Source organism: Oncorhynchus keta, chromosome 6 (genome assembly GCF_023373465.1).
Source record: "Oncorhynchus keta strain PuntledgeMale-10-30-2019 chromosome 6, Oket_V2, whole genome shotgun sequence".
In the NCBI taxonomy this organism is placed as follows: Eukaryota; Metazoa; Chordata; class Actinopteri; order Salmoniformes; family Salmonidae; genus Oncorhynchus; species Oncorhynchus keta.
This window is the reverse complement of record NC_068426.1, coordinates 4,594,194-4,610,711: the sequence shown is the minus strand read 5'-3', so window position 1 is coordinate 4,610,711 and position 16,518 is coordinate 4,594,194. Positions and strand designations below refer to the sequence as shown.

General features: G+C 36.1%; 1 protein-coding gene and 1 long non-coding RNA gene across 36 annotated transcripts in view; both read right to left on the bottom strand.

Moving 5' to 3' along the window:
• LOC127930630 (uncharacterized) overlaps window positions 1-4,017 on the bottom strand; it is a 20,304-nt gene extending 16,287 nt beyond the window's left edge. The window contains exons 1-2 of the long non-coding RNA XR_008138532.1: window positions 3,579-4,017; window positions 1,373-1,445 (exon numbers count right to left, since the gene is read on the bottom strand). This is a non-coding gene — a long non-coding RNA (uncharacterized LOC127930630). The remainder of the gene's footprint in view (window positions 1-1,372; window positions 1,446-3,578) is intronic.
• The window catches only part of LOC118385706 (tripartite motif-containing protein 3-like), a 182,374-nt gene that overhangs the window by 75,198 nt on the left and 90,658 nt on the right, over window positions 1-16,518 (bottom strand). The window lies entirely within an intron of this gene.

Sequence of the window (16,518 nt, the reverse complement as noted above, 5' to 3'; positions counted from 1 at the left end):
TATTTACTACCACCCTATACACTACCACCCTATACACTATACCCTATACACTATACCCTATATACTACCACCCTATACACTACCACCCTATATACTACCCACCCTATACACTACCACCCTATACACTACCACCCTATTTACTACCACCCTATTTACTACCACCCTATACACTACCACCCTATCCACTACCACCCTATTTACTACCACCCTATACACTACCACCCTATACACTACCACCCTATTTACTACCACCCTATACACTACCACCCTATACACTATACCCTATACACTATACCCTATATACTACCACCCTATACACTACCACCCTATATACTACCCACCCTATTTACTACCACCCTATACACTACCACCCTATACACTACCACCCTATTTACTACCACCCTATACACTACCACCCTATACACTACCACCCTATTTACTACCACCCTATACACTACCACCCTATACACTACCACCCTATACACTACCACCCTATACACTACCACCCTATTTACTACCACCCTATACACTACCACCCTATACACTACCACCCTATACACTACCACCCTATACACTACCACCCTATTCACTACCACCCTATTCACTACCACCCTATATACTACCACCCTATATACTACCACCCTATACACTACCACCCTATACACTACCACCCTATACACTACCACCCTATACACTACCACCCTATACACTACCACCCTATATACTACCACCCTATACACTACCACCCTATATACTACCACCCTATTCACTACCACCCTATATACTACCACCCTATACACTACCACCCTATACACTACCACCCTATTCACTACCACCCTATACACTACCACCCTATACACTACCACCCTATTCACTACCACCCTATACACTACCACCCTATATACTACCACCCTATATACTACCCACCCTATACAATACCACCCTATTCACTACCCACCCTATACTCTACTTCCCTATATACTACACACTATACTCTACCACCCTATATACTATAATCTATAATATACCACCATATATACTATACCCTATATACTACCACCCTATTCACTACCCACCCTATATACTATCACCCTATACACTGTTTCCCTAAATACTACCACCCTATATACTATACCCTATAATATACCACCCTATATACTATACCCTATAATATACCACCCTATATACTATACCCTATAATATACCACCCTATATACTATACCCTATATACTACCCACCAAATCACAGACCGACATGACAGACTGACACCAAGCCAGACATGAATTTACACTCTATCCTGCAGTGTGTAATCAAACGGAGGAAGTGACCTCCTGAAGTCAATCACATGACCTTTCCTCCGCAGTATTCTAACCTTAAGTGGAGGAGTGGGATGTTGACATTAAAACAAAGAACGGGGGAGGAGCTCCACGTGTTCGCCACGGCAACTAAGGAAGAAAAAAAACCCAGAAATATCTCACTCAAACTCAAGCGCCAAGTGTTCTTCAACAGGACGTGCCTCTATAGAAGCAGAGACATGCAGGTCTTAGACTAATCTTAAGCATAAAAACGGATTTCTAATACATACGAAAAGCAATTAAAACGGAAGTCGAGTACCATTCAAGAGCAGGATTGGAGATGGGTCGGGCCACTCAGAGGCCCAGAGAAAAATCACACAAACATGACCGGGATCCATAAGGAAAGCGAATAGGAGGCCGTCCAAACAATGACCTGGTGTAGGAGGCCGTCCAAACAATGACCTGGTGTAGGAGGCCGTCCAAACAATGACCTGGTGTAGGAGGCCGTCCAAACAATGACCTGGTGTAGGAGGCCGTCCAAACAATGACCTGGTGTAGGAGGCCGTCCAAACAATGACCTGGTGTAGGAGGCCGTCCAAACAATGACCTGGTGTAGGAGGCCGTCCAAACAATGACCTGGTGTAGGAGGCCGTCCAAACAATGACCTGGTGTAGGAGGCCGTCCAAACAATGACCTGGTGTAGGAGGCCGTCCAAACAATGACCTGGTGTAGGAGGCCGTCCAAACAATGACCTGGTGTAGGAGGCCGTCCAAACAATGACCTGGTGTAGGAGGCGTCTAGACCCAGAAATCAAGAGTCCTCGCACTGTGGGTTCTTCATCATCCAAATGCGTTGGACTCAAAACAACAACAATTCAACCAAACCAACAGCATCCGTTTTGACTTCTGTTTCCACTGTCACTAGTACAACAGGTAGAAAAACAAGATGTCGCCTACAGCTGAACTGAATGTGATCAAACTGCTTCGGTGTGATTTGTTGTTGTGTGTTTCTGGACTTTGTCCCCACAAAGCTAGCCTGGATAAAAGACACACACATTCACAGCACACACACACACACACACACACACACACACACACACACACACACACACACACACACACACACACACACACACACACACACACACACACACACACACACACACACACACACACAGACAGACACATTCAGAGCACACACACACACACAGACACATTCACAGAGCACACACACACACACACACATTCAGAGCCTGTTGGTCCGACTGAGTTGACCTGCTTCTGCCCCACAACTAACTAATCACCTGAGAACAGTACAAAGACATACAGTGGGGCAAAAAAGTATTTAGTCAGCCACCAATTGTGCAAGTTCTCCCAGCAACAGCCCCAAAACATCACTGCTCTAGAGGAGATCTGCATGGAGGAATGGGCCAAAATACCAGCAACAGTGTGTGAAAACCTTGTGAAGACTTACAGAAAACGTTTGACCTCTGTCATTGCCAACAATGGGTATATAACAAAGTATTGAGATAAACTTTTGTTATTGACCAAATACTTATTTTCCACCATCATTTGCAAATAAATTCATAAAAAATCCTACAATGATGATTTTCTGTCATAGTTGAAGTGTACCTGTGATGAAAATTACAGGCCTCTCTCATCTTTTTAAGTGGGAGAACTTGCACAATTGGTGGCTGACGAAATACTTTTTTACCTCACTGTATAGTGTGTGTGCAAATGTGTGTGTGTGTGTGCGTGCGCGCGCACGTCCAGGGCTTTCACAATTACCATAGAACTGTGTAACCGACGGTCATTAAAACAAAATAACCGTCATAACCATAAAATAAATAAATAAAATAAATAATAATAATAATAAAAATGTAAATCTTTTTTTTTTGATCCTCGAAAACAGTTGACTGAAGTCCGTTTCTACGGTAACGTGGACAATCAACAACGTAAAGAGTCTTCAGCCCCCCCACAATGCAGAAGCAGCATACATAGAAATAAAGTGGAAAGTGGAGGGGGGTAGAGACGCACTGGGGTGGGGTGGGGTGGGGGTGGGGGGGTAGAGACGCACTGGGGTGGGGTGGGGGTGGGGGGTAGAGACGCACTGGGGGGGGGGTAGCTGAAACAATAGCGTTGCTCGGTGTATATGTCACGGCCAATAACTTGCCCACGGAGTATAATTAATAAATAACACACACCCTCCTCTAGCACGCGACTACTCGGAGGTAAACAAAAAACATACGCGCACACACACACTCAACCTCAATAGAAGACTTACAGGATATGGTAGAAGTTGTGTATAGCAGTCTAGAAGGTTCCATGGTGGTTTGCTGAGTTCACATTCACTCCAGCACATTACTACAGCCTCTCTCACTAGCACTACCCCCCTCCACACACACTGAGACACACACACAACCTCTCTTCCCTCAATTTTTTTTCTCTCTCTCTCTCCCTGTCTCTCTCTCCCTGTCTCTCTCTCCCTGTCGCTCTCTCCCTGTCTCTCTCTCTCTCTCTCTTTCTCTCTCTCACATATACAGAGTGTGCTCCTATACCCAGTTGTTGATACAATGCCTGGATAGGGATTTTATGTATTACCACATCGTATGTTATTCCGCTCTGTCAGTCGACGATACAGTCGATGACGTGGAACTCAACCATTGGTTGATGCATGCAGGGAAACATGCAGGGAAACCCGAACACAAACTCATCTCTGTTTCTCTCACTCTTTTCTGAAACACACACAACATCTCTGACGCTGAAGAAGAACAGCTGAGCAGTGATGTCAGAGGATAAACTCCTCCCATGTTGTTTTCCTAATGTTCTACACACAACGTGCTGATTGGCTGAGAGACTGGAAGCTGCTATGAAGAAAGAGGATAAACTCCTCCCATGTTGTTTTCCTAATGTTCTACACACGACGTGCTGGACTGCTGATTGGCTGAGAGACTGGAAGCTGCTATGAAGAAAGAATTGCATCACAGTCCAACAATTCATGTTATGAGAGAGAGGGAGGGAGGGGGAGAGAGAGAGGAGGGAGAGGAGAGAGAGAGAGAGAGAGAGAGAGAGAGGGGGAGAGATAGGAGAGGGGAGATAGAGAGAGAGAGAGAAAGAGGAGGAGAGAGAGAGAGAGAGAGAGAGAGAGGGAGAGGAGAGAGAGAGAGAGAGAGAGGGGAGAGAGAGAGAGAGAGGAGAGAGGGGGGGATAGGAGAGGGAGATAGGGGGGGGAGAGAGAGGTGGGAGAGAGAGATAGTTAAGTGTATGTGCTCTAAATAAAACTCTGTAGTCAGTGACCCTATAAATAAAACGAGCCACATAACTGCTGAACTTACTTTAAAACAAGAGAAAATATAAGTTTAATAGAAACCGTTGGTTTCAACCAAACTAAACCGCATAGACGATGATAACACACGCACACACACACACACACTACACACACACACACACGCTCACACACACACACTACACACTTTATAAAAACTACATTCAGAAAGAGCTAAGTTACATAAGACATGATGTCATGTATAGAAACTTCTAACTGATTTTTATCTGAGACGATGGAACTTGTCCCTCCTCTTTCTGTCGTTGGACCAACATTAAACCCAGCCGCCAGACACACATCAGATTTACACACTACTTCCAGGGATTAAAAACACTCAGCAGATTATAATGTTGAATTTGAAGTTATAGATAGGGCTGACATAACCTTGTCGTCGTCCCCCAGGCTGTAAACACTGTAACAAAGTGGAACTTGAAAGGGATTTCAAATCGAGACGGGAGGTAGGGAGAAAGAGAGAGAGAGAGAGGAAGAGAGAGAGGTAGGGAGAAAGAGATTGAGGAAGAGAGAGAGACAGGTAGGGAGAAAGAGAGAGAGGAAGAGAGAGAGAGGTAGGGAGAAAGAGAGAGAGGAAGAAAGAGAGAGGTGGGGAGAAAGAGAGGGAGAGAGAGAGAGGTAGGGAGAAAGAGAGAGAGGTAGGGAGAAAGAGAGAGAGAGAGAGACAGAGGGAGAGAGGTAGGTAGAAAGAGAGAGAGAGGGAGAGGGAGAAAGAGAGAGGTAGGGAGAAAGAGAGAGAGAAAGGGAGACAGAGAGAGGGAGAGAGGTAGGGAGAAAGAGAGAGAGAGAGGGAGACAGAGCGAGAGAAGTAGGGAGAAAGAGAGAGAGAGAGGGAGACAGAGAGAGAGAGGTAGGGAGAAAGAGAGAGAGAGGGAGAGAGAGGGAGAAAGAGAGAGGTAGCGAGAAAGAGAGAGAGAGAGGGAGAGAGGTAGGGAGAAAGAGAGAGAGAGGTAGGGAGAGAGAGAGAAGGGGCGGTATAGTATGAGTCAGGAGTATCAGCTGTTCTGAAGCAGTCAGACTGATAAAACATCACTTCAGCCTCGGGGCGCCACTCCGTTACACAACCGCCCTGTGTGCGTCCTCTTCTCACAAAGAAAGGAGTAGAACATCATCTTCTTCCTCTTCCCTGCTGATTATGAAAAGACTCTGCCAGTTGAATTACGCAATCAGCCTATCATCATCAGCCTATCATCAGCTCATTACCCTGTCCTCATCATTAATCAGCCTATAACCCTGACCTCATCATTAATCAGCCTATCACCCTGAGCTCATCATTAATCAGCCTATCACCCTGTCCTCATCATTAATCAGCCTATCACCCTGACCTCATCATTAATCAGCCTATCACCCTGACCTCATCATTAATCAGCCTATCACCCTGACCTCATCATTAATCAGCCTATAACCCTGACCTCATCATTAATCAGCCTATAACCCTGACCTCATCATTAATCAGCCTATCACCCTGTCCTCATCATTAATCAGCCTATCACCCTGTCCTCATCATTAATCAGCCTATAACCCTGTCCTCATTATTAATCAGCCTATAACCCTGACCTCATCATTAATCAGCCTATAACCTGACCTCATCATTAATCAGCCTATAACCCTGACCTCATCATTAATCAGCCTATAACCCAGACCTCATCATTAATCAGCCTATAACCCTGACCTCATCATTAATCAGACTATCACCTGACCTCATCATTAATCAGCCTATCACCCTGACCTCATCATTAATCAGCCTATAACCCTGTCCTCATCATTAAACAGCCTATAACCCTGACCTCATCATTAATCAGCCTATAACCCTGACCTCATCATTAATCAGTTTATACCCTGACCTCATCATTAATCAGCCTATAACCCTGACCTCATCATTAATCAGCCTATAACCCTGACCTCATCATTAATCAGACTATCACCCTGACCTCATCATTAATCAGCCTATCACCTGACCTCATCATTAATCAGCCTATCACCCTGACCTCATCATTAATCAGCCTATCATCATGGAGTGATCATTAATCAGTTTATAACCCTGACCTCATCATTAATCAGCCTATCACCCTGACTCATCATTAATCAGTTTATAACCTTGACTCATCATTAATCAGCCTATCACCTGACTCTCATTACATCAGTTTATAACCCTGACTCATCATTACATCAGTTTATCACCCTGACTCATCATTACATCAGCCTATCATCATGGAGTGTCTTCATTAATCAGCCTATAACCTTGACTCATCATTACATCAGTTTATCACCTTGACTCATCATTACATCAGTTTATAACCCTGACTTCATTACATCAGTTTATAACCCTGACTCATCATTACATCAGTTTATCACCTTGACATTCATCATACAATCAGTTTATTACCTTGATTCATCATTACATCAGTTTATAACCTTGACTTCATCATTACATCAGTTTATAATTTTGACTTCATTAATCAGTTTATTACCTTGACACATTCATTAATCAGTTTATAAACCTGACTAATCATTACATCAGTTTATTACCTTGACTCATCATTACATCAGCCTATCACCTTGACTCATCATTACATCAGTTTATAACCCTGACTCATCATTAATCAGCCTATAACCCTGTCCTCATTATTAATCAGTTTATAACCTGACTCATCATTAATCAGTTTATAACCTGACCTCATCATTACATCAGCCTATAACCCTGACCTCATCATTAATCAGTTTATAACTCCTGACCTCATCATTACATCAGTTTATAACCCTGACTCATCATTAATCAGACTATCACCCTGACCTCATCATTAATCAGTTTATCACCTGACTTCATTAATCAGTTTATCACCTGACCTCATCATTAATCAGCCTATCATCATGGAGTGTTCTCATCATTAATCAGTTTATAACCTGACTCATCATTACATCAGTTTATCACCTTGACTCATCATTACATCAGTTTATAACCCTGACCTCATCATTAATCAGTTTATCACCTTGACTCATCATTAATCAGTTTATAACCCTGACCTCATCATTAATCAGTTTATAACCTGACCTCATCATTACATCAGTTTATCATCATTGTCCTCATCATTAATCAGTTTATAATTTTGACTCATCATTACATCAGTTTATTACCCTGACCTCATCATTACATCAGTTTATAACCTATGACCTCATCATTACATCAGTTTATAACCTTGACTCATCATTAATCAGTTTATAACCCTGACTTCATCACATCAGTTTATAACCTTGACCTCATCATTAATCAGTTTATAACCCTGACTCATCATTAATCAGTTTATAATTTGACCTTCATTACATCAGTTTATAACCCTGACTCATCATTACATCAGCCTATCACCCTGACCCTCATCATTACATCAGTTTATAACCTTGACCTCATCATTACATCAGTTTATCACCCTGACTCATCATTACATCAGTTTATCACCCTGACCTCATCATTACATCAGTTTATAACCTTGACCTCATCATTACATCAGTTTATAACCCTGACTCATCATTAATCAGTTTATAACCCTGACCTCATTATTAATCAGTTTATCACCTTGACTCATCATTACATCAGTTTATAACCCTGACCTCATCATTAATCAGTTTATAACCCTGACCTCATCATTACATCAGTTTATCACCCTGACTTCATTAATCAGCCTATCACCTGTCCTAATCATTAATCAGTTTATAACCCTGACTCATTACATCAGTTTATAAATTCCTGACCTCATCATTACATCAGTTTATCACCTTTGACTTCATTAATCAGTTTATAACCCTGACTCATTATTAATCAGTTTATAACCTGACTCATCATTAATCAGTTTATAACCCTGACTTTCATTAATCAGTTTATTACCTTGACATTCATCATTAATCAGCTTTATAATTCCTGACTCATCATTAATCAGCCTATAACCCTGACCTCATTATTAATCAGCCTATCACCCTGACCTTCATTACATCAGCCTATAACCCTGACTATCATTACATCAGCCTATCACCCTGACTCATCATTAATCAGCCTATCACCCTGTCTTCATTAATCAGTTTATAAATCCTGAGTGTCTCATTATTAATCAGTTTATACCCTGACTCATTGATCAGTTTATAACCCTGAGTTTCATCATTACATCAGTTTATAACCCTGATTTCATTATTAATCAGTTTATTACCTTGACATTCATTACATCAGTTTATTACTCCTTGATTTCATTACATCAGTTTATTACCTTGACTCTTTCATTACATCAGTTTATAACCCTGTCTCATCATTACATCAGTTTATTACCTTGACTCATCATTACATCAGTTTATTATATCCTGACATCATTACATCAGTTTATAATTCCTGACTCATCATTACATCAGTTTAACCTTGACCTCATCATTCGTCTTCATTACATCAGTTATAAACCTTGACATCATTAATCAGTTTATTACCTTGACTCATCATTACATCAGTTTATCACCTTGGACTCCTCATCATTACATCAGTTTATAATTTTGACTTTCATTACATCAGTTTATTACCTTGACATTCATTAATCAGTTTATAAATTTTGACTTCATTACATCAGTTTAGTGATTCTCATTACATCAATAACCCTGACTCATTTAATCAGTTTATTCCTGAGTTTCATTACATCAGTTTATCATGGAGTGTTCTCATTACTACATCAGTTTATAACCTTGACTTCATTACATCAGTTTATCCTTGAGTTTCATTACATCAGTTTATAACCTTGAGTGTTTCATTACATCAGTTTATTACCTTGACTTCATTACATCAGTTTATTACCTGAGTTTTCATTACATCAGTTTATACCTTGACTTCATTAATCAGTTTATTACCTTGACTTCATTACATCAGTTTATAATTCCTGACTTCATTACATCAGTTTATTACCTTGACTTCTCATTACATCAGTTTATTACCTTGACTTCATTACATCAGTTTATTACCTTGACCTCATTATTAATCAGCTTATATCATGGAGTGTCTCTATTACATCAGCCTATAAATTCCTGACTCATTACATCAGTTTATCACCCTGACTCATCATTAATCAGTTTATAACCCTGACCTCATTACATCAGTTTATAAACCCTGAGGTTTATTACATCAGTTTATTACCTTGACTTCATTAATCAGTTTATAATTCTGACTCCTCATTACATCAGTTTATAACCTGACCTCATCATTACATCACCAGTTTATACCTTGTTCCCCATTACATCAGTTTATTACCTTGATAATCAGCCTATCATTACATCAGTTTATAACTTGACTTCATTACATCAGTTTATAAATTTCCTGACTCTCATTACATCAGTTTATAACCCTTGACTCTCATTACATCAGTTTATCATTTTGACCTCATCATTACATCAGTTTATAACCTTGAGTTTCATTACATCAGTTTATAACCTTGACTCATTACATCAGTTTATAACTCCTTGACTCATTACATCAGTTTATAACCTTGACTTCATTACATCAGTTTATTACCTTGACTTCATTACATCAGTTTATTACCTTGACTTTCATTACATCAGTTTATAACCTTGACATTTCATTACATCAGTTTATAACCTTGAGATTTCATTACATCAGTTTATAACCCTGACTTCATTACATCAGTTTATAAACCTGACTTCATCATTACATCAGCTTATAATTCCTGACTCTCATTACATCAGTTTATATCATTGACATCAGTTTATTCATTACATCAGTTTATCACTTGACTTCATTACATCAGTTTATTACCTTGACTTCATTACATCAGTTTATACCTTGACTTCATTACATCAGTTTATTACCTTGACTTCATTCATCAATCAGTTTATTACCTTGACTTTCATTACATCAGTTTATTACCTTGACTTCATTACATCAGTTTATTACCTTGAGTTCATTACATCAGTTTATCACCTTGACATTCATAATCAGTTTATACTTTTGACTTCATTACATCAGTTTATAACCTTTGACATTTCATTACATCAGTTTATTACCTTGACTTCATTACATCAGTTTATACCTTGACTCTCATTACATCAGTTTATTACCTTGTTCCTTATTACATCAGTTTATTACCTTGACTTCATTACATCAGTTTATTACCTTGAGTTTCATTACATCAGTTTACTTGATCATTACATCAGGGACCTTGTTTCATTACATCAGTTTATTACCTTGACTCATCATTACATCAGTTTATAACCCTTGACCTTTCATTAATCAGTTTATAACCTTGACTTCATTACATCAGTTTATTACCTTGACATTCATTACATCAGTTTATTACCTTGACATTCATTAATCAGTTTATTACTTTGACCTTCATTACATCAGTTTATTACCTTGTTCATCATTACATCAGTTTATATTTTGACTTCATTACATTGACTTCATTACATTTTCAGTTTATAAATTCCTGGACCTCATTACATCAGTTTATTGACTTCTTGATTTTTACACACTCATTACATCAGTTTATCACCTTGAGTTTCATTACATCAGTTTATACCTTGATTTCATTACATCAGTTATATTACCTTGACTTCATTACATCAGTTTATTACCTTGAGTTTACTACATCAGTTTATAATTTCCTTGACTTACCCATTACATCAGTTTATACTTGATTCCATTACATCAGTTTATTACTTGGTTAATTACATCAGTTTATTACCTTGTTCCATTACATCAGTTTATTACCTTGACTTCATTTCATTACATCAGTTTATGCACCTTGACTCATTATTACATCAGCTTATTACTTGACTTCATTACATCAGTTTATTACCTTGTTTCATTACATCAGTTTATCACCTTGACTTCATTACATCAGTTTACTATCATGGAGTTCTTTCATTACATCAGTTTATACCTTGATCTTTACTACATCAGTTTATTACCTTGTTCTCATTACATCAGTTTATAACCTTGTTTTTATTACATCAGTTTATTACCTTGACTCATCATTACATCAGCCTTTATTACCTTGACTTCATTACATCAGTTTATAAATTCCTGACTCATTACATCAGCTTATTACCTTGACTTCATTATTATTCAGTTTATAAACCCTGTTCATTATTACATCAGTTTATTACACTTGACATTTCATTACATCAGTTTATTACCTTGACTTCATTACATCAGTTTATCACTTTGTTCATTACATCAGTTTACATCTTGATTTCATTAATCAGCCTATAATTACCTTGACTTCATTACATCAGTTTATTACCTTGATTTCATTACATCAGTTTATAACCTTGACTTCATTACATCAGTTTATTACCTTGACATATCATTACATCAGTTTATTACCTTGAGGTTTCATTACATCAGTTTATTACCTTGACTTCATTACATCAGTTTATTACTCTTGACTTCATTACATCAGTTTATAATTCCTGACTCTTCATTACATCAGTTTATTACCTTGATTTATTAATTTCAGTTTATAAATTTTGACTTCATTACATCAGTTTATAAATTTTGACTTCATTACATCAGTTTATAATCATTGAGTGTTTCTATTACATCAGTTTATTACCTTGACTTCATTACATCAGTTTATTACCTTGAGTTCATTACATCAGTTTATAAATTCCTGACTCTCATTACATCAGTTTATTACCTTGACTCATTACATCAGTTTATAATTCCTTGACTTCATTACATCAGTTTATTACTTGTTTCATTACATCAGTTTATTACCTTGACTTCATTACATCAGTTTATACCTTGACTTCATTACATCAGTTTATTACTTGAGTTTACATTACATCAGTTTATAATTTTGACATTCATTACATCAGTTTATTACCTTGACTTCATTACATCAGTTTATTACCTTGACATTCATTACATCAGTTTATTACCTTGACTTCATTACATCAGTTTATTTTCCTTGACATTAATTACATCAGTTTATAATTTTGACTTCATTACATCAGTTTATTGACTTCCTTGTTCTCATACATCAGTTTATTACCTTGAGTTTCATTACATCAGTTTATTAAATGGGAGTGTTGACTCATTACATCAGTTTATAACCTTGACTCTCATTCATTACATCAGTTTATTACCTTGAGTTTCATTACATCAGTTTATTACTTTGACATCATTACATCAGTTTATTACCTTGACTTCATTACATCAGTTTATTACCTTGACTTCATTACATCAGTTTATAACCTTGACTTCATTACATCAGTTTATTACCTTGACTTCATTACATCAGTTTATAATTCTTGACTTCATTACATCAGTTTATCACCTTTGACTTCATTACATCAGTTTATTACCTTGACCTTCATTACATCAGTTTATTACCTTGACTCTCATTACATCAGTTTATTATCATGGAGTGTTCTCATTACATCAGTTTATAAATTTGACTTCATTACATCAGTTTATTACCTTGACTTCATTACATCAGTTTATAATTTTGACTCTTCATTACATCAGTTTATTGACTCTCATTACATCAGTTTATTACCTTGACTCATTACATCAGTTTATAATTCCTGACTTCATTACATCAGTTTATTACCTTGACTTCATTACATCAGTTTATAACCTTGATTTCATTACATCAGTTTATTACCTTGACATTCATTACATCAGCTTCCATTACCTTGACTTCATTACATCAGTTTATTACCTTGACTTCATTACATCAGTTTATTACCTTGACTTCATTACATCAGTTTATAATTCCTGTTCTCATTTACATCAGTTTATTACCTTGACATTATTAATTACATCAGTTTATAAACCTTGATTTCATTACATCAGTTTATTACCTTGACTTCATTACATCAGTTTATAAATTTTGACTTCATTACATCAGTTTATTAATTTGACATTCATTACATCAGTTTATTACCTTGACTTCATTACATCAGTTTATTACCTTGATTTCATTTACATCAGTTTATAATTTTGATTTCTCATTACATCAGTTTATTATTCTTGACATTCATTACATCAGTTTATTACCTTGACTTCATTACATCAGTTTATAATTCCTTGATTTCATTACATCAGTTTATTACATCAGTTTATTACCTGAGTCATTACTCATTGTTCTCATTACATCAGTTTATTGACTTCATTACATCAGTTTATTACCTTGAGTTTATTACATCAGTTTATAAATTTTGACCTTCATTACATCAGTTTATTACCTTGACTTTCATTACATCAGTTTATTACCTTGACTTCATTACATCAGTTTATAATTTTGACTTCATTACATCAGTTTATACCTTGACTTCATTACATCAGTTTATACCTTGACTTCATTACATCAGTTTATTACCTTGATTTCATTACATCAGTTTATTACTTCCTTGATTTCATTACATCAGTTTATACCTTGACTTCATTACATCAGTTTATTATCATGGAGTGTTTTTCATTACATCAGTTTATAAATTCCTGATTTCATTACATCAGTTTATTACCTTGACTTCATTACATCAGTTTATTACCTTGACTTCATTACATCAGTTTATTACCTTGTTTCATTACATCAGTTTATCACCTTGACTTCATTACATCAGTTTATAACTCCTGACTTCATTACATCAGTTTATAAACCTTGACTCATTACATCAGTTTATTCATCAGCTTACTATGGATTACATCAGTTTATACCTTGACTTCATTACATCAGCTTATAACCCTGACTTCATTACATCAGTTTATAACCTTGAGTTTCATTACATCAGTTTATTACCTTGTTTCATTACATCAGTTTATCACCTTGACTTCATTACATCAGTTTATCACCTTGAGTTTCATTTACATCAGTTTATTATCCTTCTCATTACATCAGTTTATCACCTTGACTTTCATTACATCAGTTTATAACTCCTGACTCTCATTACATCAGTTTATTACCTTGATTCATTACATCAGTTTATAATTCCTGACTTCATTACATCAGTTTATTACCTTGACTTCATTACATCAGTTTATTACCTTGACTCTCATTACATCAGTTTATTACCCCTGACTTCATTACATCAGTTTATAACCTTGTTCTCATTACATCAGCTTATCATTGACATTCATTACATCAGTTTATTACCTTGACTTCATTACATCAGTTTATAATTCTTGACTTCATTACATCAGTTTATAACCTTGTTCTCATTACATCAGTTTATTACCTTTGACATTCATTACATCAGTTTATTTTTGATTTCATTACATCAGTTTATTCCTTGATTTCATTACATCAGTTTATAAATTTGACTTCATTACATCAGTTTATTACCTTGACATCATTACATCAGTTTATAATTTTGACTTCATTACATCAGTTTATAAATTCTTGACTTCATTACATCAGTTTATTGACCTGACTTTCATTACATCAGTTTATTACCTTGAGTTTCATTACATCAGTTTATTCATGGAGTGTTCCTCATTACATCAGTTTATAACCTTGACTCATTTCATTACATCAGTTTATTACCTTGAGTTTCATTACATCAGTTTATAATTCTTGACTTCATTACATCAGTTTATTACCTTGACTTCATTACATCAGTTTATTACCTTGACTTTCATTACATCAGTTTATAAATTTTGACTTCATTACATCAGTTTATTACCTTGACTTCATTACATCAGTTTATAACCTTGACTTCATTACATCAGTTTATTACCTTGACTTCATTACATCAGTTTATTACCTTGACTTCATTACATCAGTTTATTACCTTGACTCATTACATCAGTTTACTATCATGGAGTGTTCTCATTACATCAGCTTATAATTCCTGACTCATTACATCAGTTTATCACCTTGACTTCATTACATCAGTTTATAATTCCTGATTCATTACATCAGTTTATTACCTTGTTCTCATTACATCAGTTTATTACTCTTGTTTCATTACATCAGTTTATACCTTGTCTTCATTACATCAGTTTATAACCTTGACTTCATTACATCAGTTTATACCTTGACTTCATTACATCAGTTTATAAACCTTGATTTCATTACATCAGTTTATTACCTTGACTTTCATTACATCAGTTTATAATTCCTGACTTCATTACATCAGTTTATTACCTTGAGTTTCATTACATCAGTTTATCATCATGGAGTGTCTTCATTACATCAGTTTATAAATTCTTGTTTATTACATCAGTTTATTACTTTGAGTTTCATTACATCAGTTTATAAATTTGACTTCATTACATCAGTTTATTACCTTGACTTCATTACATCAGTTTATTACTTTGATTTTCATTACATCAGTTTATAAATTTTGACTTCATTACATCAGTTTATTACTTTGATTTCATTACATCAGTTTATATTCTTTGACTTCATTACATCAGTTTATTACCTTGAGTGTTTTCATTACATCAGTTTATACCTTGACTCTCATTACATCAGTTTATTATTCCTGACTTCATTACATCAGTTTATTATCATGGAGTGTTCTCTTTATTACATCAGTTTATTACCTTGACTTCATTACATCAGTTTATTACCTTGACTTCATTACATCAGTTTATAACCTTGACTTCATTACATCAGTTTATTACCTTGACTTCATCATTACATCAGTTTATTACTTTGTTTCATTACATCAGTTTATAACCTTGTTCGTTTCATTACATCAGTTTATAATTTTGACTTCATTACATCAGTTTATAACCTTGAGTTTCATTACATCAGTTTATAAATTTGACTTCATTACATCAGTTTATAACCTTGACTTCATTACATCAGTTTATACCTTGACTTCATTACATCAGTTTATTACCTTGACTTCATTACATCAGTTTATTACCTTTGACTTCATTACATCAGTT